Source organism: Lepus europaeus, chromosome 11, assembly GCF_033115175.1.
Source record: "Lepus europaeus isolate LE1 chromosome 11, mLepTim1.pri, whole genome shotgun sequence".
Taxonomy (NCBI): domain Eukaryota; kingdom Metazoa; phylum Chordata; class Mammalia; order Lagomorpha; family Leporidae; genus Lepus; species Lepus europaeus.
The window spans coordinates 105,077,707-105,094,747 of record NC_084837.1 but is presented as its reverse complement, the minus strand read 5'-3'; the positions used below and the strand labels follow the sequence as shown (position 1 = coordinate 105,094,747).

The 17,041-nt window shown below is 49.5% G+C and overlaps 1 protein-coding gene across 2 annotated transcripts in view; it reads left to right on the top strand.

Moving 5' to 3' along the window:
* The first annotated feature begins 4,127 nt into the window (after positions 1-4,127).
* BLM (BLM RecQ like helicase) overlaps positions 4,128-17,041 on the top strand; it is a 102,012-nt gene continuing 89,098 nt past the window's right edge. The window contains exon 1 of one of the 2 annotated variants that reach the window (XM_062206282.1): positions 4,128-4,211. The gene's annotated coding sequence lies outside the window, so the exon portion shown is untranslated. Of the gene's footprint in view, positions 4,212-6,726; positions 6,746-17,041 lie in introns of those variants that run through there. The other variant, XM_062206284.1, reaches the window with a different exon arrangement.

Sequence of the window (17,041 nt, the reverse complement as noted above, 5' to 3'; positions counted from 1 at the left end):
AAGTGTTGACAAGGATGCAGAACTAGATTTCAGTGTTGGTGGGAGTATGACATGGTGAAACACCTGCTTTGAAGGGTAGGCATTCAGCCTAGCAGTTGAGACATCCGTGTCCCACACCGGAGTACCTGGGTTCCATTCCTGGCTGTGGCGACTGACTCCTGCTCCCTGCTAATACAGGCCCTGGGAGGCGGTCATGATGGCTCAAGTCATTGGGTTCCTGCCACCCACCTAGAAGACCGGACCCATTCCCAGCTCCCAGCTTTGTTCCAGTCCAACCCCCGATGCAGACACATTGGGGAATGAATCGGCAGATGGGAGCTCTGCCTGTCTCTCTAAATAAATAAATAATAAATACACTGAACCTAAGACCCGGAAATTCCATTCCTAGATATTTACCAAGGAAAAAGTCAATTCATTTAGTTACAAAAAGACTTGGCAGTTTTATTTATAATAGCCAAAGGGAAACAATTCAAATGCTCATCAACAGACGAATAAATTGTATTGTGTTAATAACTGCATCCTACTGTTAAAAATACTTTTAATTTAAGCATGACTATCATGCAAACATAAAAATGTCTCAGATTTTATTTAGCTTGTAAATTAATGAGAGATTCAGAAAGATTAGCTGATTCAAAGGAAAATTCAAAGTACTACAGGATGAAATAACTTTGCAAACAGATGCAAAAACTAGCAGAACTGCTCAATCCAAATTCAGATTCTGCTGAATGCAATCCACCTTTTTGTAGACAAGAATGGATTCTATAGCTCAGAGGCAGTGCAAGGCGGACAGCCCCCACTCAGTCATGCATTTCGCCATGTTAACGAATGCCTAAGAAGAGCCTCTTAAGAAGAAAGAAGGTTTAGCTGGGCTCACAGTTCTGGAGGCCAACAGGCCAAGCCTGGGCAGCCCCATCAGTCTGGCATCTGATGAGGGTGAAGGGAGGAAGAAAGGGGGCCCATCCTCCACGGGGCCTCACTTTATAAAGCCACCATGACTCAGCCCCGGGGCTCCACCCCAGTGACTGAACACAATCTAATCACTTGCCAAGCCCACCCACCCCTCCCTCCTTCAGACGCCACAACTGGATTAAGTTCCATCCTTAATCCATTAGCACAAGATTCTGGGGGTCAAGTTCCTTACACATGGTCTTTGGGGAGCACCTAACTTGTTATCTAAACCACAACAAATCAAGACATCCCAGAAGGCTAAGCTAGATAGCTTGGGTTCAGCTGAATACCCCGCAACCTTTTAAAAACCGCTTCAATGCGTTTCCCAATTTTTCTCTGTATTACCCAGCACCGGGGGAGAATAAGCTACAACACGCATGATAAGGATGAGGCCACAGGTACTGTGCTGAGCAAGAAAGTGCAGACAAAACAGTAGCCACTGCGTGGCACCAGGTTACCCCTAAGGCAGAGAGTGCGACGCTCCAGGAGATTCCTAGGGGGTACTGGAAATCATTCATACTTAGAGACAGATGGGCACACATGATCAGTGCATAAACCTCTCAACACGCCACCCTTACTCCTACAACATCCTTCCTGCAGGAAGTCTGAACTCACATCTGGTCCCTGTGGCCTCTAGGTCATTTCTCCCCACACCCCATCTTCCTGACGGTTTCTCAGTTACCTTATCATCTTCCCGGTTCCCTGGCCTTTGAGTCCACACCATACCCCTCCCTCATCTCTCGGGGCTCACGACACCCTCTCTGGAGCCTGCAGACCTCGGTTGTGTGTCCCCCTCCCCCACGTGCTCGGTAGCCGGGTTCTCATGGTTTCACTGTCACTGTGAAAGTGCCTCCCTCCACCAGACTGTGGACTCCCTCAGGCAGTTCCCAGAGCCCGGCACACGGACTGCAATAAAGCAACGAAGTTGAAGAACAGAAAGGACAAAAACTAACAGGAAATGAAGGTAGAGCGTGGGGCCGGCACTGTGGCACAGTGGGTTAAAGCCCCAGCCTGCAGCGCCAGCATCTCATATGGGCGCTGGTTCAAGTCCTGGCTGCTCCTCTTCCTATCCAGCTCTCTGCTATGGCCTAGGAAAGCAGTAGAGGACGGCCCAAGTCCTTGGGCCCCTGCACCCACTTGGAAGACCCGGAAAAAACTCCTGGCTCCTGGCTTTGGATCAGTACAGCTCTGGCCATTGTGGCCATCTGGGGAGTGAACTAGTGGATGGAAGACCTCTCTCTCTGGCTCTACCTCTCTCTGTAACTCTTTCAAATAAATAAAACAAATCTTAAAAAAAAAAAAAGTGAAGGCAGAGTGAGAAAGGCCATTTCAGCCCAACGCCACCCCTTATTTGGGTAGGACCGGTTGACCCTAAGTGTTAGTCGCTTGATTCTTCTTGGTAGATCACTCATTCCATGTACTATCTCTATTCTGCTTCTTCCTTGGCTGTTTGCTATTCTGAATCTGCTTAATTTGCTATAGAGAAGGGTAGCCCAGGGCGGGGGTGGGGGGTGTAGTAGTTTAACAAGATTGTGTTTTGTTTGGCTACATTCTGCAATGTTTTGTTTTTGCAACATTTAAAGATAGGCAGATTTCACACACACAATGATACTCCAAAATAGAAACACATTTCCATTTTTTCTTTTAAAAATAAACGTTATTGTGTAGACATCAGGATGTTAGGGGCTACAGGCAGACAGTAAGAAGGTTAGTACAACGTGGTATGCAAATTAATGTATCCATCCTCTCACAGTTACCCGGTCTTTTTTTTTTTTTTTTAACACTTATTTGCAAGGCTGAGTGACAGGCAGAGAAGTGACACACACAGAGAGATTTACCATTTGCTGGTTTACTCCTCCAACGGCCAAATTAACCGGGCCTGACCCGGGTGGAAGCCAGGAGCCTCGAGCTGTACCGGTGGGCGGCTGGGGCCCAAGCACTGGGCCGTCTTCTGCTGCCTCGCTAGACTTTATTACCAGGGAGCTGGATGCAAAGTGGAGCAGCCGGGACTCCAATCAGCACTCGGCTCTGGGCTGCTGGCATCCACAAGCAGTGGCTTAACCCACTGTCCCACAACGCCAACCCCTTCTTCTTTGCATCTGTGGCAAGAGCAGCTAAATTCTTGGCATGTGTCATGAGTCTCACATACAGTACACATGGGTTACAGACAGTCCGCAGGCTGTATGTAGCTATCTGCTACTTCGTACCCTCTGGCCTACGTCTCCCCACTCTCCCCCAACCGCTGTTTAGTTTTCTTTTAAAAAGATTCTGCATACAAGTGAGCTCAAGCAATATTTTTTCTTTCTGACTTCTTTCACGTAGCCTAATGTCCTGGTAATGCCAGGATCCCAATCTTTTTTAGGGCTGCATAATATTCCACTGTGCTCACATACGAAGTCTCTCCAGCCATTGCTAGACCCATAAAGACTTGTTTCCGTTTTTCTGGTCTTCTGTGACCAGCGCTGCAATGGACATGGGAGCAAGGCATCTCGACGAGCAGGAACCTGCCCAGACGAGGGATTGCTGGCTCATGAGGCAGCTCTATTTTAGATTTCTCTGGACAACTTCCTTCTGTTTCTCATATTGGCTGTGACCATCGACATCCCCTCAGTGCTTAAAACAGAGAAGCGATGCAGGCAGGGAGGAGGGAGGGACAACGGAAGAAAGTACGATCCGGCCCGCTTTCCCGTGTGGCGACAGCCCGCTGGGACGCAGGCGCTGCACCTGTCCCGGGAGGCCCCTGAGCCTGCGACCCCTTTTCCCGGCCGATGACAACTGACAGTCGCTCGTGCACAGGAGTCCGGGTGGGACAGAGGCCAGCCAACGCCTCAAGCAGAGGACGGTGGGAAGCGGCAAGTCTCAGTTCCCTTCAAACTCCAGGGTTTCCCAACCTTCCCATCCTTAGTCTCCCGCCGCCAGTTTCGCTCAAAGCCTCCACCAACACATAACACACCAAAACAAAGACCCCGCCCAATACCGGAAGTCAGGAGGTTTAATCATGGTCACCTGACCCTCTCATCTCGGCTCTGATTGGGCCTTGGGAATACGTGCCCCTCCCAGCGCGTACGGCGACCCCGCCTATCAACTGGAGGGGGCGGGGAACAAATGCCAAGGTACGACGGTATTGGTCGGCATCCTCAAGACGCAGCCAATCGGAGTCTGCTGCCTTCCGGCGCGAAGTGAGCGGGCGCCCGCGCCGGGGCCGTGGTGGCGGCGCGCGGAGTTTGGATCGCGGTTCCGCCCGCGCTGAGCCCGCGGGAGAGGTGAGTGCTGCGCGCGAAGCTACGGGCGGGCCGCGGTTTGGTTCAGCTCTATTGCCGTGGCCCTGGCCCGCAGCCGGGGGCCTGGCCGGTCCCTCCGTTCCCTGCCCCGGGTCGCCCGGGCCCGCTGGTGCGGTGAGGCGAGCAGCCTGGGAAGAGAGCCGGGACGCCGACGTCCTCGGACCCAGGGAAACAGAGCCGGGGCGGGGCGGGCTTTGCCAGCCCGGGACGTCGGTGGCCGCGCTGGGCCTGCAGCTCCTTATGTGCTTGTCCGTGGACTCGAGATGTCCACCGTGAGGCCTGCTGTGGAGGATGCCCTGGGTCATCCCGGGCCTCTGGCACTGGAGCCCCCGGTCTGCCCCAGGAGGAACAGCAAGGCGCCTTGTGCTTCTTCTGTGACCCTCCTTAGTCACGAGCCCGGCAGTTATTCCGAGTGTGTGTTGTGTGCCACGTACCTGGCTGGCACCTGCGGTCTTAGGCGGGTCGCTTCGCGGATCGCGTGGGTTCGAATCCTGGCTAGCTCTGTGGCTGAAGCCAGGAGCCAAGAGCTCCATCTGGGTCTCCCATATAAGTGGCGGGATCTCAAGTACTTGAGCCATCATCCTCCACCTCCCATGACAAATTAGCAGGAAGCCGATGGGTAGCAGAGTAGCTGGGACTCGAACCGGAGCTCCAGTTATGGTATGCTGGCATCATAAGCAGTGGCGTAGCGCACTGTCCCACAACTCCTACCCCTGAAGCCATAAAACTTTTAAGAAAATATTTTGTCAGGTTTATCCCATTGTGTGGTAATTATTTGTTGTTTTGCCTGTTTCCTGATCTTCTGGATGTTCCTTGAGGGTGATGATCATGTCTTGCCTGTCTCTGTACTTCAAAACCCACCATTGTGTCTAGCGCAGAGTGGTCACTGGGTAGATAGAAACCGAATGAAACGTACAAGTCAACGAGGGGGAGTTGCTATGACATAAGAACTTTGTTCTTTACATTGGCAAGGAACTATTCATTTTACTTTGCTGAAAAATTCCTGTATTGTTTCATTGTGAGAAGCAAGGTACATTTAAAAATACATTATGGATATAATTTTAGGAATATAGAGAGGGGCCAGCAGGTATAGCAGGTAAAGCTGCCACCTGAGATGCCAGCATCTTGTATGGGTCCCAGTTCATGTCCCAGCTGCTGCATTTCCGGTCCGGCTCCCTGCTAATGGCATGGGCAGAGCAGAGGAAGATGGCCCAAGCACTTGGTCCCCTGTACCACATGGGAGACCTAGAAGAAGCTCCTGGCTCCTGGCTTCAGCCTGGCCCAGTGCTGGCCATTGCAACCATCTGGGGAGTGACCAGGGGATGGAAGATCTCTCTTTCTCTCCCCCTCTTCCTCTCCCCCCCCTCGCTTTCCCCCTCCCTTTCTCCCTCCCTTTCTCTCTCCCTCTCTGTAGCTCTGACTTTCAAAAAAAAAAAAATCTTAAGCGTATAATCAAGTTACAAAGTTTAGTTTTACATTAAAAATTACACAAATAATAAATGTAAAGACTAAGTATAAAGATTACACTTACATATAACCTGATCTGGATCAAGAAAGCTAACATTTCTGGTACCCCCGGCGGTGCACCGTCCTCAACATAGTCTCCTCCACACCTCACAGGTGACCCTCATCTGTGTGTCCACTAGTAATATGACACCGAACTCCTGTAGCTCCGTTCTGCCTGGTTTTGAATCCTGTAAGGGTGATGATACATAGTTGTACTGTATTATAATATGTAGTATGTGACCTACTGAGTCTGTCTTATTTAGCCCAACATTATGTGTGTGAGATTCTTCCATACTCTAGATATAGGTAGGTTTTTTGTTTGTGTGTGTGTGTCGGGGGTGAGGGGGTTTGACAGGTAGAGTTATAGACAGTGAGAGAGAGAGAGAGAGAGAAAGGTCTTCATTCCATTGGTTCACTAACCAAATGGCTGCCACGGCCAGCGCTGTGCCAATCTGAAGCCAGGAGCCAGGTGCTTCCTCCTGGTCTCCCATGTGGGTGCAGGGGCCCAAGCACTTGGGCCATCCTCCACTGCCTTCCCAGGCCACAGCAGAGAGCTGGACTAGAAGAGGAGCAGCTGGGACTAGAACCCGGTGCCCGTATGGGATACCGGCGCCGCAGGCGGAGGATTAACCATGGTGCCAGACCTGGGTTTTTTGTTTTGTTTTGTTTTTTGTTTGTTTGTTTATTTGTTTGTTAAGATTTATTTGAAAGGCAGAGAGTTACAGAGAGACAGAGGCAGAGAGAGAGAGAGAGAAGTCTTCCATCCGCTGGTTCACTCTCCAGATGGCCACAGTGGCTGGAGTTGGACCGATCCGAAGCCAGAAGTTTTCTCTGGGTCTCCCATGTGGGTGCAGGGGCCCAAGGACTTGGGCCATCTTCTACTGCTTTCCCAGGCCATAGCAGAGAGTTGGATCCGAAGTGGAACAGCTGGGACCAGAACCATTGCCCACATGGGTTGCCAGCACTGTAGGTAGTGGCTTTACCCACGATGCCACAGTGCTAGCCCCTAGGTAGGTTTTTAATGTGAAATAATTTTTGTGATTTTATGATTTTTGGGGGCGGACGTTTGGCACAGCTGTTGGATCACTCTTGGGACACCTGCGTCCCATTTCATCCTGTCTGGGGTGGAGGCCTAGTTCTGCCTATCATTCCAGCTTCCTGCTGACGTGCACCCTGGGCTCCAGTCATGGGACCCATGCCGCCCGTGTGGGAGACACGGATTGAGTTCTGGGCTCCCGGCTTTGGCCTGGTGCAGGACCCAATTGTTACATGCAGTTAGGGGGTGAACTGGTAGGTGGGATATCTCTATTGGTCTGTTTCTCTGTGTGTCTCTTTGCCTTTCAAACACATAAGAAATTTTTAAAAATTTAAAATAAGAATATGGATTTTTTTTTTTTTTTTGACAGGCAGAGTTAGACAGTGAGAAAGAGAGACAGAAAGGTCTTCCTTCCGTTGGTTCAATACCCAAATGGCTGCCACGGCCGGTGCGCTGCCCCGATTCGAAACCAGAAGCCAGGTGCTTCCTTCTGGTCTCCCATGCGGGTGCAGGGCCCAAGTACTTGGGCCATCCTCCACTGACCTCCCTCCTAGGCCACAGCAGAGAGCTGGACTGGAAGAGGAGCAACCGGGACAGAATCTGGTGCCCCAACTGGGACTAGAACTGGGGTACCGGCGCCACAGGCAGAGGATTAGCCTAGTGAGCCGCGGTGCCGGCCAGAATAAGGATTTTTAAAAATAATATTTTCAGGGGCCAGTGTTGTGGCATAGTGGGTAAAGTGGCCACCTTGATGCATCAGTTTGAATCCTGACTGCTCTACTTCTGACCCAGCTCTCTGCTGATGGCCTGGGCAAAGCAGTGGAAGATGGTCTAAGTGCTTGGGCTCCTGTACCCACATGGGAGACTTGGATGAAACTGTATGTTAGGGCCTGGGTCATCCCTAACCATTGCCACCATCAGGGGAGTGAACCAGCAGATGGAAGATCTCTCTGTAACTCTGACTTTTAAATAAATAAATAAATCTTTTAAAAATGTTTTTAAAAAAGAAATTGATTTTTATTGCTATAGAATATTATGATTATGCCACATTTGTTTATACATTCTTTTTTTGCTATTTTGCTTTAAATTTTTTATTATTTTACTTTCTTTAAAGGTTTATTTATAGCCGGCGCCGTGGCTCAACAGGCTAATCCTTCACCTAGCAGTGCCGGCATACCGGGTTCTAGTCCTGGTCGGGGCGCCGGATTCTGTCCCGGTTGCCCCTCTTCCAGGCCAGCTCTCTGCTGGGGCCCAGGAGTGCAGTGGAGGATGGCCCAAGTGCTTGGGCCCTGCACCCCATGGGAGACCAGGATAAGCACCTGGCTCCTGCCTTTGGATCAGCGTGGTGCGGCAGCCTTTGGATCAGCGCGGTGCGGCAGCCATTGGAGGGTGAACCAATGGCAAAGGAAGACCCTTCGTTCTGTCTCTCTCTCTCTCTCTGTCCACTCTGCCTGTCAAAAAAAAAAAAAAAAAAAAACTTAAAAAAAGGTTTATTTATTTGAAAGATGAGTGAGAGAGAGAGACAGAGAAAGAGAACTTCCATTGCTGGCACACTCCCCAAATGGCTGCAACAACCAGAGCTGGGCCAGGCTGAAGCCAGGAGTCAGGAACTCCAGTCTGGCCTACCACATGGGTGACTGGGGTTCAAGCACGTGAGTTGTCCTCCACTGCTTTCCCAGGTGGATTAGCAGGGACCCGGATCGTAAGCAGAGCTGCCAGTGCTTGAACCGAGATCCCTGTATGGGATGCCAGTGTCACAATTGGCAGCTTAGCCTGCTGGGCTATAACGCGGACCCTTGCTTTAATTTTTTTTGAAGATTTATTTATTTATTTATTTGAAAGGCAGAGTGACAGAGAGAGAGAGAGAGAGAGATGTTCTATACATTGGCTCACTTCCTAGGTGGTGGCAACATCCAGGTCTGGGCCACGCTGAAGCTAGGAGCCAGGTCTCCTGTCTGGGTGCAGGGGCCCAAGCACTTGGGGCATCTTCCACTGCCTTCCGAGGTGCATTCGTAGGAAGCTGGCTGGGAAGCAGAGCAGCTGGGACCTGACTAGTGCTCTGAGCTGGGATGGCGGCATCAGAAGCAGACTTAATCCGCTGCACTACAGTGCCAGCCACAGCTTTAGTTTTAATTTTATCTTACGGTGCTAAGAACACTTACCATCAGATCCGTCCTCTTAACAGATTTTCAAATGTGCAGTGTAGCACAGGCACGGGGCAGGTCTCTCGGACTTCCTCGTTTGTGTCACCACAGCTTCCTACCTTTTGATTTGCAACTCCTATTTCCCCCCTTCTGCTCCCCTGGCAACCACTGGTCACTCTGCCTCTTTGAAACCAACTATTTTAGTTGCCGCATGTTAGCAGAATCTTGCAGTCTGTGTTCTTCCGGGAGAGGCTTATTTCACTTAACGTAGTGTCCTCAGGGTTCCTCTTGTCTCATATTGCTGGACTTCCTTCTTTTTTAAGGCTGAATAATGTTCCATTGTATGTGTATACTACTGCGGAGGAAAACCCACGTCTCCTCTGTGCTATACCCCATACTGATGGTTTCACTTCACGGTTTTTCTCGACTCTACGATTGCGCGGAAGCAGTACATGCTCAGTAGAACTTGTGCTTGGGATTTTGAATTTGGATCTTCCCCCGAGCGGTGGCAGGCAGCAGGTGCTCTCCTGGCGCTGGCTGACAGCAGCTGCGAGTCAGCTCTGCGCTCACCGGGGGCACCTGGGGCGCCCTGCGTGCGTGGTGCTGCTGAGCGCAGCTGCTCGGGAGGTGGTGCAGTCAGTGCATTTTCCACCTGAGATACCTGCAGCCTAGGACGGGTTTATCAGGATGTGCTTCCTGTCTCTCCTGGACTCGCGGGGTTTCCCCCACAGCAGTTCATTTCCCGCAGACACCTCCTGGGTTCCCCATAAGTTAACCCAGTTCTGGCACTGGCTGCTGGAGTTGCTGTATGGTAAGGGCTCAGTCCCACACGCTACCTCCGTCCCTTCAGACTGGAATTGCAGTTGCCAGATCCCGGTGTTACACACAGCTGCAGATCAGTAGTTCCCAGGACCCCCTTGGGTTTGAGAATTCGCCAGAGCAGCTCGCAGAACTCCAGGAGAACAGTTTACTCGTGAAGACAACTCAGGAGTAACAGCAAGGCGAAGACCCGTACGGCATAATGTGTGGGGAGGGCTCGTGGAGCCCCCACACCCTCTCTCTGCGCACACCCTCCCCCAGGGTTCCCACAGCCCGGAAGCCCTCGCACCCACCTTGTTTGCGTTTTATGTAGGCTTTGTTGCCTGGCCATTGATGATGAAGTCAGTGCTCCCTCTCCCCTCTCCCTCCCTGGAAGAAGTTCGTATTTAATTCATTACAAACTGTTGGGTCAGAGTGTTGTACATGTTACTTTACTGTATAAGGCCGAATTATTCTCAAGTACTTCTTGCTAATATTTGGTTTATATTTAAAATCTTTGCCAGTCTTGTAGAGGTATGTACAGTAGTACTTCCTAGCAGCTTAATTTCTCTGATTATTCGTGAAGTTGAGTACCTTGTTCTGTTTGTGGGCTGTTTCCCCTTTATTGAAATGCCTGTTCATGTAGTCTATCTTATTGCTTTGTAGGACTCATTTTTATGTTCTCTATGCTAGATACATGTCAGGGCAAACATGCATACTGAGGACACTCCAAAAAGTTAATGGAAAAAATGAAATTAAAAGATAAGTTTGTGGGTCCAGTTCTGTGGCGCAATGGGTTAAAGCCCCTGTCTGCAGCGCCGGCATCCCATATGGGCACCGGTTCTAGTCCCGGCTGCTCCGCTTCCGATCCAGCTCTCTTCCATGGCCTGGGAAAACAATAGAGGATGGCCCAAGTCCTTGGGCCCCTGTACCCACGTGGGAGACCTGGAGGAAGCTCCTGGCTCCTCGTTTTGGATCGGCACAGCTCCGGCCGTTACGGCGATCTGGGGAGTGAACCAGCAGATGGAAAACCTTTCTCTCTGCCTCTCTGTAATTCTGACTTTCAAATAAAAACTAAATCTTTTTTTTTTAAATATAAGCCTGTTTTGTTGCAGAAATTTTTTGAAGTCCATGCATAGTTTTTTGTAGTACACATTTCCTTCAACTTTTTGATGGCTGTGTATAGCAAATGTCTTCTATACTGACTTTTTTTTTTTTTTTAAAGATTTATTTACACAGAGTTACACAAAGAGAGGAGAGGCAGAGAGAGAGGTCTTCCATCTGCTGGTTCACTTCCCAGTTGGCTGCAATGGCCGGAGCTGAGCCAATCTGAAGCCAGGAGCCAGAATCTTCTTCTGGGGCCCAAGGACTTGGGCCATCCTCTGTCGTTTTCCCAGGCCATGGCAGAGAGCTGGATCGGAAGTGGAGCAGCCAGGACTCGAACCAGCGTCCATATGGGATGCTGGCACTGCAGGCGGCGGCCTTACCTGCTATACTACGGCGCCATCCCCTTGACTTTTTAAAAAAGAGAGATTTAATATAGTTTTAGTCAACTGTTTTTAACCTCTTTTATGGAGAATCGTTGTGTTACGTATCACAGATACTGCTTATAGAGGAGTGAGTTGACATTGTGGGCCTGTGTCTGTCACCTTTAGGCCGCCTGCACGGTTGGTCTCTGGCTGTTGTCTGAAAACTTGGCCTTTGAAACCTCTCCTGCAAGAAGGCTGATTTGTCTACTTTGGCCCATTATGCCTGTTTCCTTCTGGGAATCTGGATTTCGGCAGGCAGAGGGTGCCCACGTGACCAGACCCCAAGGAGAACCCTGGTTTCTGAGTCTCCTAAGAGCATCCTTGGGTGGAAACACGTGCCCCTGCAGCTTCATTCCCGCAGGGAGAGAGCACACCATCACGGGACATGGGGAGCGTGCGTTCCTGCAGACCCCCAGCTCTGGTGAGGCTGTGTGAGCTGGGCGTTGCTGCAGTAAACCTTCGCTGAGTGTAACTGCACTGAGTCCTTCCAGCACGTTGTGAAGCTTGAGGGTGACCTCTGAGGGTCCCAGAAGCAGCAGCTTTAACCCAGTGTTGTGGGTGATGTGACCTATGGGGCTGAGCCCTTATCAGCTGGAGCCTGCGCTGACCCCAGGCAGTCAGAATTGAGTTATGTGCACCTGCCTCCCAGGTAGGAAACAACATTGCTAACACCCTTGGAAGCCTCCGGTGTGCTCCTGTCTGTACCCCAAAGGTAACCAGTACCTTGCTTTCCTTTATATTCAGCATGTCCCAAAAGTCTTACTGCTATTTTAAACTGCACACAAGTGATTCTTAATTAAAACAATCCAGTTTTTTAATTATTTTTATGTTAATGCTTTTTATGTCTTCTTAAAGAAATCTCTTAGAGATTATGAAGTTACTTGTCTACTATTATTTTACAGAAGATTTATTATCTTGCTTCTTATTAAAAAAAATACTTGGGGCCAGCACTGTAGCATAGTGGGCTAAGCCACCACCTGTGGTGCCAACATCTCATATGGGCGCTGGTTCAAGTCCTGGATGCTCTTCTGATCCAGCTCTCTGCTATGGCCTGGGAAAGCAGTAGAAGATGGCCCTAGTACTTGGGCCACTGCATCCATATGGGAGATCTGGAAGAAGCTCCTGGCTCCTGGCTTTGGATCAGCTCAGCTCCGGCCATTGCAGCCATTTAGGGAGTGAACCAGCAGATGGAAGATCTTTCTTTCTGTCTCTCCCTCTCTCTGTGACTCTACCTCTCAAATAAATAAATTTTTAAAAACTTAAATTCAAGAGACAAAGAGACAGACACACACAGCGTTCCCTGCAATTGGTTCACTCCCGTCTACTGGTTCACTTCCCAAATGCCCACAGGGGCTGAGCCAAGGCTGGAGCTGGGCTGACGCCAGGAGCTGGGAATTCAGTCCAGGTCTCCAGGGTGGGCAGCAGGAACCCAGTTACTTGAGCCATCACCACTGCCTGCCAGGGTCTGCATTGGCAGGCAGCTAAATTCCAGAACCACACCCAAGTATTGAACCCAAGTGCTCCAGTGTAGGATGCAGGCATCCTAACTGCTAGGCCAAATGCCCACTCCCTGTGTTTTACATTTAGATCGGAATACACTTGGAAGTGATCCGTATATGGAGTAAAGTAGGGTTTAACTTTGATTGTTTCCCATGTAGATACCCCCTCTGGTGCTAGGCAGGTTATTTCCTATAGGAAAAACAACAGTAACAAATCGTGAGGCAGGCTCTCAGAAAGAAGTTCCCAGAGACAGTGGCTACACCCAGAGATGCAGAAACATTCTGCAGGTTCTGTCAGGAAAGGCTCGTACAGACACTGGACTGGAGTAAAGAGCCTGGAAACAGGCACCCAGTTACCAAGAGAAATTTAGTGTGTAATAAAGGTGTGTCTCAGATTACTGAGACAGAGACGAGTGTTTTAATTAAATGGTATCAGGACTACTCCAGCAGCCATTTGCAAACACAAAATTATATCCATACCTCATATCAAACCCAGGGATAAGCTCCAAATGAATCAGAGAGCTAAGTTTTTTAAGTTGACTACTAGAAGAACACAAAGACAAGTTTTCTGTAACTTGGATATGGGGAAAGGCAATGAAAGAAACAAACAAAATATATTGACTGTATTAATTAAGTTCTTCGTTACAGAAAAGACAAACCCCATAAGCAAAGTTAACAGATAAGAAACTAGCAGGGAAGGTTTGCAACAAATGTCTTAAAGACCTGTTATCTCCAATCCAAATTGAGAGAAAAAAAATACCAAAATTTTATTAAAAAGGACAGAAATACAAGGGCAGATACAATTTTTTAAAACAATATTTTTTAAAGATTTATTTATTTCAAAGTTCAGAGTTACAGAGAGAGTGGAGACAGATCTTTGATCCGCTGGTTCACTCCCCAAATGGCTGCAATGGCTAGGGCTGGGCCAGGCCCAAGCCAGGAGCCAGGAGCCTCTTCCAGGTCTCTATGGTGGGTGCTGGGGCCTAAATATTTGGGCCAGCTTCTGCTGCTTTCCCAGGTACATTAGCGGGGAGCTGGATTGGATGCAGAGCTGTCGGGACTTGGACCAGCACCCATATGGGATGCCAGCACTGCAGACAGTGGCTTAACCTGTCGCGCCACAGCACCGGCCCCTACGAAGAGTTTTAAGTTGCTTAAATATGTGAGAAAGTGGAGTTTCACTTGAGTTAGGAATTGCAGATCACAAACTGCCCTGAAGTGCCGTTTCTCACCTCTCAGACTGCAGCATTCAGGAAGCTTGAGAGGAAGCCCCTTGGGTGAGACTGAGGCTCGCACACCCGGAGAACCCTCGGGGGACCTAACAGACTGCACACGCATTTGTCCTTTTACCCAGCAATTCCACAACAAGAATATTCTCTAAGGATGCGTTTGCAACAGCAGGAAAGTACAGATTCACAAAGGTCTTTGTCTCAGCATTATCTGTAATTGAGAAATGTTGGGAAACACTGACGTGTGCAAACAAGAAATTTGTTGACTAAATTGCTACACGATGAAGTACTGCAAGCTGCAAAGAATAGGAAAATGGGCATAAAGTGGTCGCTCAGATACAAGCAGGAAGGTGTAGTGTTCTCAGCACACTACCTTTTATGTAAGAAGAAGAGGAATTAGGAAACTGTGCGCTGCTCATTTTTACAAAATCATTGAGGAGGAGTAGGCCAGAATGAATGAAATGAGAACCCACACGGGGCCGGCGCTGTGGCGCAGCAGGTTAATGCCCTGGCCTGAAGCGCCAGCATCCCATGTGGGCGCCGGTTCCAGACCCGGCTGTTCCAGTTCCATCCAGTTCTCTGCTATGGCCCGGGATAGCAGTAGAAAATGGCCCAGGTCCCTGAGCCCCTGCACCCACGTGGGAGACCCAGAAGAAGCTCCTGGCTCCTAGCTTTGGATTGGCGCAGCTCCGGCCATTGCGGCCATCTGGGGAGTGAACCAGTGGATCGAAGACCTCTCTCTCTGTAACTGTCTTTCAAATAAATAAAATAAATGTTTTTTTTTAAAAAAAGAAAGACCCCACAGGCGGTAGATGACAAGAGACGGAGTGGGAAAGAGACTTGTGTGAGGGAAAAGGCTGTGTAGTTTTGACTTTTGGTGGCTGTATGACTATCTTTGTGGTCAAGAAATCAAATCAAGTCCACAAGCATGGGACAGACACGGATGTATTTCCTGTGATTAACATAATCGCCCAAAGGGCCGGAGAGGACCCATCCAGAAACGTTTTGTGCATTACTGTCTGAGTCAGCTTGTTGCTACTACAACCAGATACCCAAGACAAGCTACTTCTGACGGAAAAGGTGTATTTTGACTTAGGTTTTGGGAGTTGCATAGTCCAGAATCAGGCCACCCCACTGGTTCAGTCATGGGTGAGCTCAGAGGTTGGCAGCAGCAGAGTGTGTGCAGAGGAAGGATCCCGTAGAGAGCCAGGAAGCAGAGAGGCAGCTGGACCCAACCTGTCCGGAGCCTTTTAACCCGACTCTGCAGAGAGCTGCCTAGTGAGGGTATGCCCCCCAACCCCGGGCCTTAATTGGGCCCACCTCTCATACAGGACCCTCAAGTTTAAAACTTCTTTTCTTTTAAAGATTTATTTATGTATTTGAAAGGCAGAGTTAGAGAAGGGGAGAGACAGAGAGAGGTATTCCATTGGCTTCCATTGGCTTCCATTCCTCAAATGGCTATAACAGCAATGGCTGGGCCAGGCCACAGCCAGGAGCCAGGAGCTTCATTTGCGTCTCCTATGTGGGCGGCAGGTGCCCAAACACTCAGGCCATCTTCCAATGCTTTTCCCAGGTCATTAGAAGGGAGCCAGATCAGAAATGGAGTAACCAGGGCAGGAACCAGTGCCTATATAGGGTGCCAGTGTCACAGACAGCAGCTTAGCCAGCTGGCCCTGGGTTTAAACTTTTTTTTTTTTAATATTAATTTTGTTTCTTTGTTTGAAAGAGTTACAGAGCTAAGGAGCGACAGAGAAGGAGCGAGATCTTCTGTCCACTGGTTCAGTCCAGTAGCTACCATAGCCAGAGCTGGGCCCGACTGAAGCCGGGAGCTTCATCCAGATCTCACATGGGTGTGGCAGGGACTCAGGCACTTGGAACATCTGCTGTTGCTTTGCCCAGGCATGTTAGCAGGGGGCTGGATAGGAAGTGGAGCAGCCGGCGCCGCGGCTCACTTGGCTAATCCACCGCCTGCGGCGCCAGCACTCCGGGTTCTAGTCCCGGTGGGGGTGCCAGATTCTGTCCCAGTTGCCCCTCTTCTAGTCCATCTCTCTGCTGTGGCCCGGGAGTGCAGTGGAGGATGGCCCAAGTCCTTGGGTCCTGTACCCGCATGGGAGACCAGGAGAAGCACCTGGCTCCTGGCTTCGGATCGGCACAGTGCGCCGGCCATAGCGGCCATTTCGGGGGTGAACCGACGGAAAAGGAAGACCTTTCTCTCTCTCTCTCTCTCTCTCTCTCTCCAACTCTGCCTGTCCAAAAAGAAAAGGAAGTGGAGAAGTGGAGCAACCAGGACGTGTGGGATGCCAGCATTGCAGGTGATGGCTTAACCCAATATGCCAAGATGCTGGCCCTCTAGGTTTAAACTTTTAATATGTGCATAGCAAATACTGTGATTATATACCCTTAAAGAAATGCAGTTGAATTCTGGACTGCTGTTAATAGTTTTTTGTTTGTTTTTGTCTTTTTTTTTTTTAAATGAGAAGAGTGTAGTAGTTTTGTTTTTTTTTTTGTTTTGTTTTGTTTTTTTCCCCACAGATAGAGTTAGACAGTGAGAGAGAGAAAGGTCTTCCTTCCATTGGTTCACTCCCCAAATGGCCGCCATAGCCAGTGCCATGCTGATCTGAAGCCAAGAGCCAGGTGCTTCCTCCTGGTCTCCAATGCAGGTGAAGGGGCCCAAGCACTTGGGCCATCCTCCACTGCCCTCCCGGGCCACAGCAGAGAGCTGGACTGGAAGAGGAGCAACCAGGACTAGAACCCGGCGCCCATATGGGATTAACTAAGTGAGGCACGGCACCGGCCCTGAGTGTAGTAGTTCTGACTACTACACTAGGATTGAGTAAATGAGTAGGTGTGTGATGTTTTTCCTGTCATGATAGGAGGATGGGTCAGTGTGTACACAGAAATGGATACATGAGGATACTTCAGAAAGTTTGTGGAGTAATGGAATGACAAGTTTAGTTTATTTTGGTGCAAAACTTTTAAGTCCATGTGGTTTTTTTCATAATGCATGTCTTTCTTGAACTTTTTCAAGTACCCTCATAGAAATAAGTATTGCTTTTTTTTTTTTTTTTTTT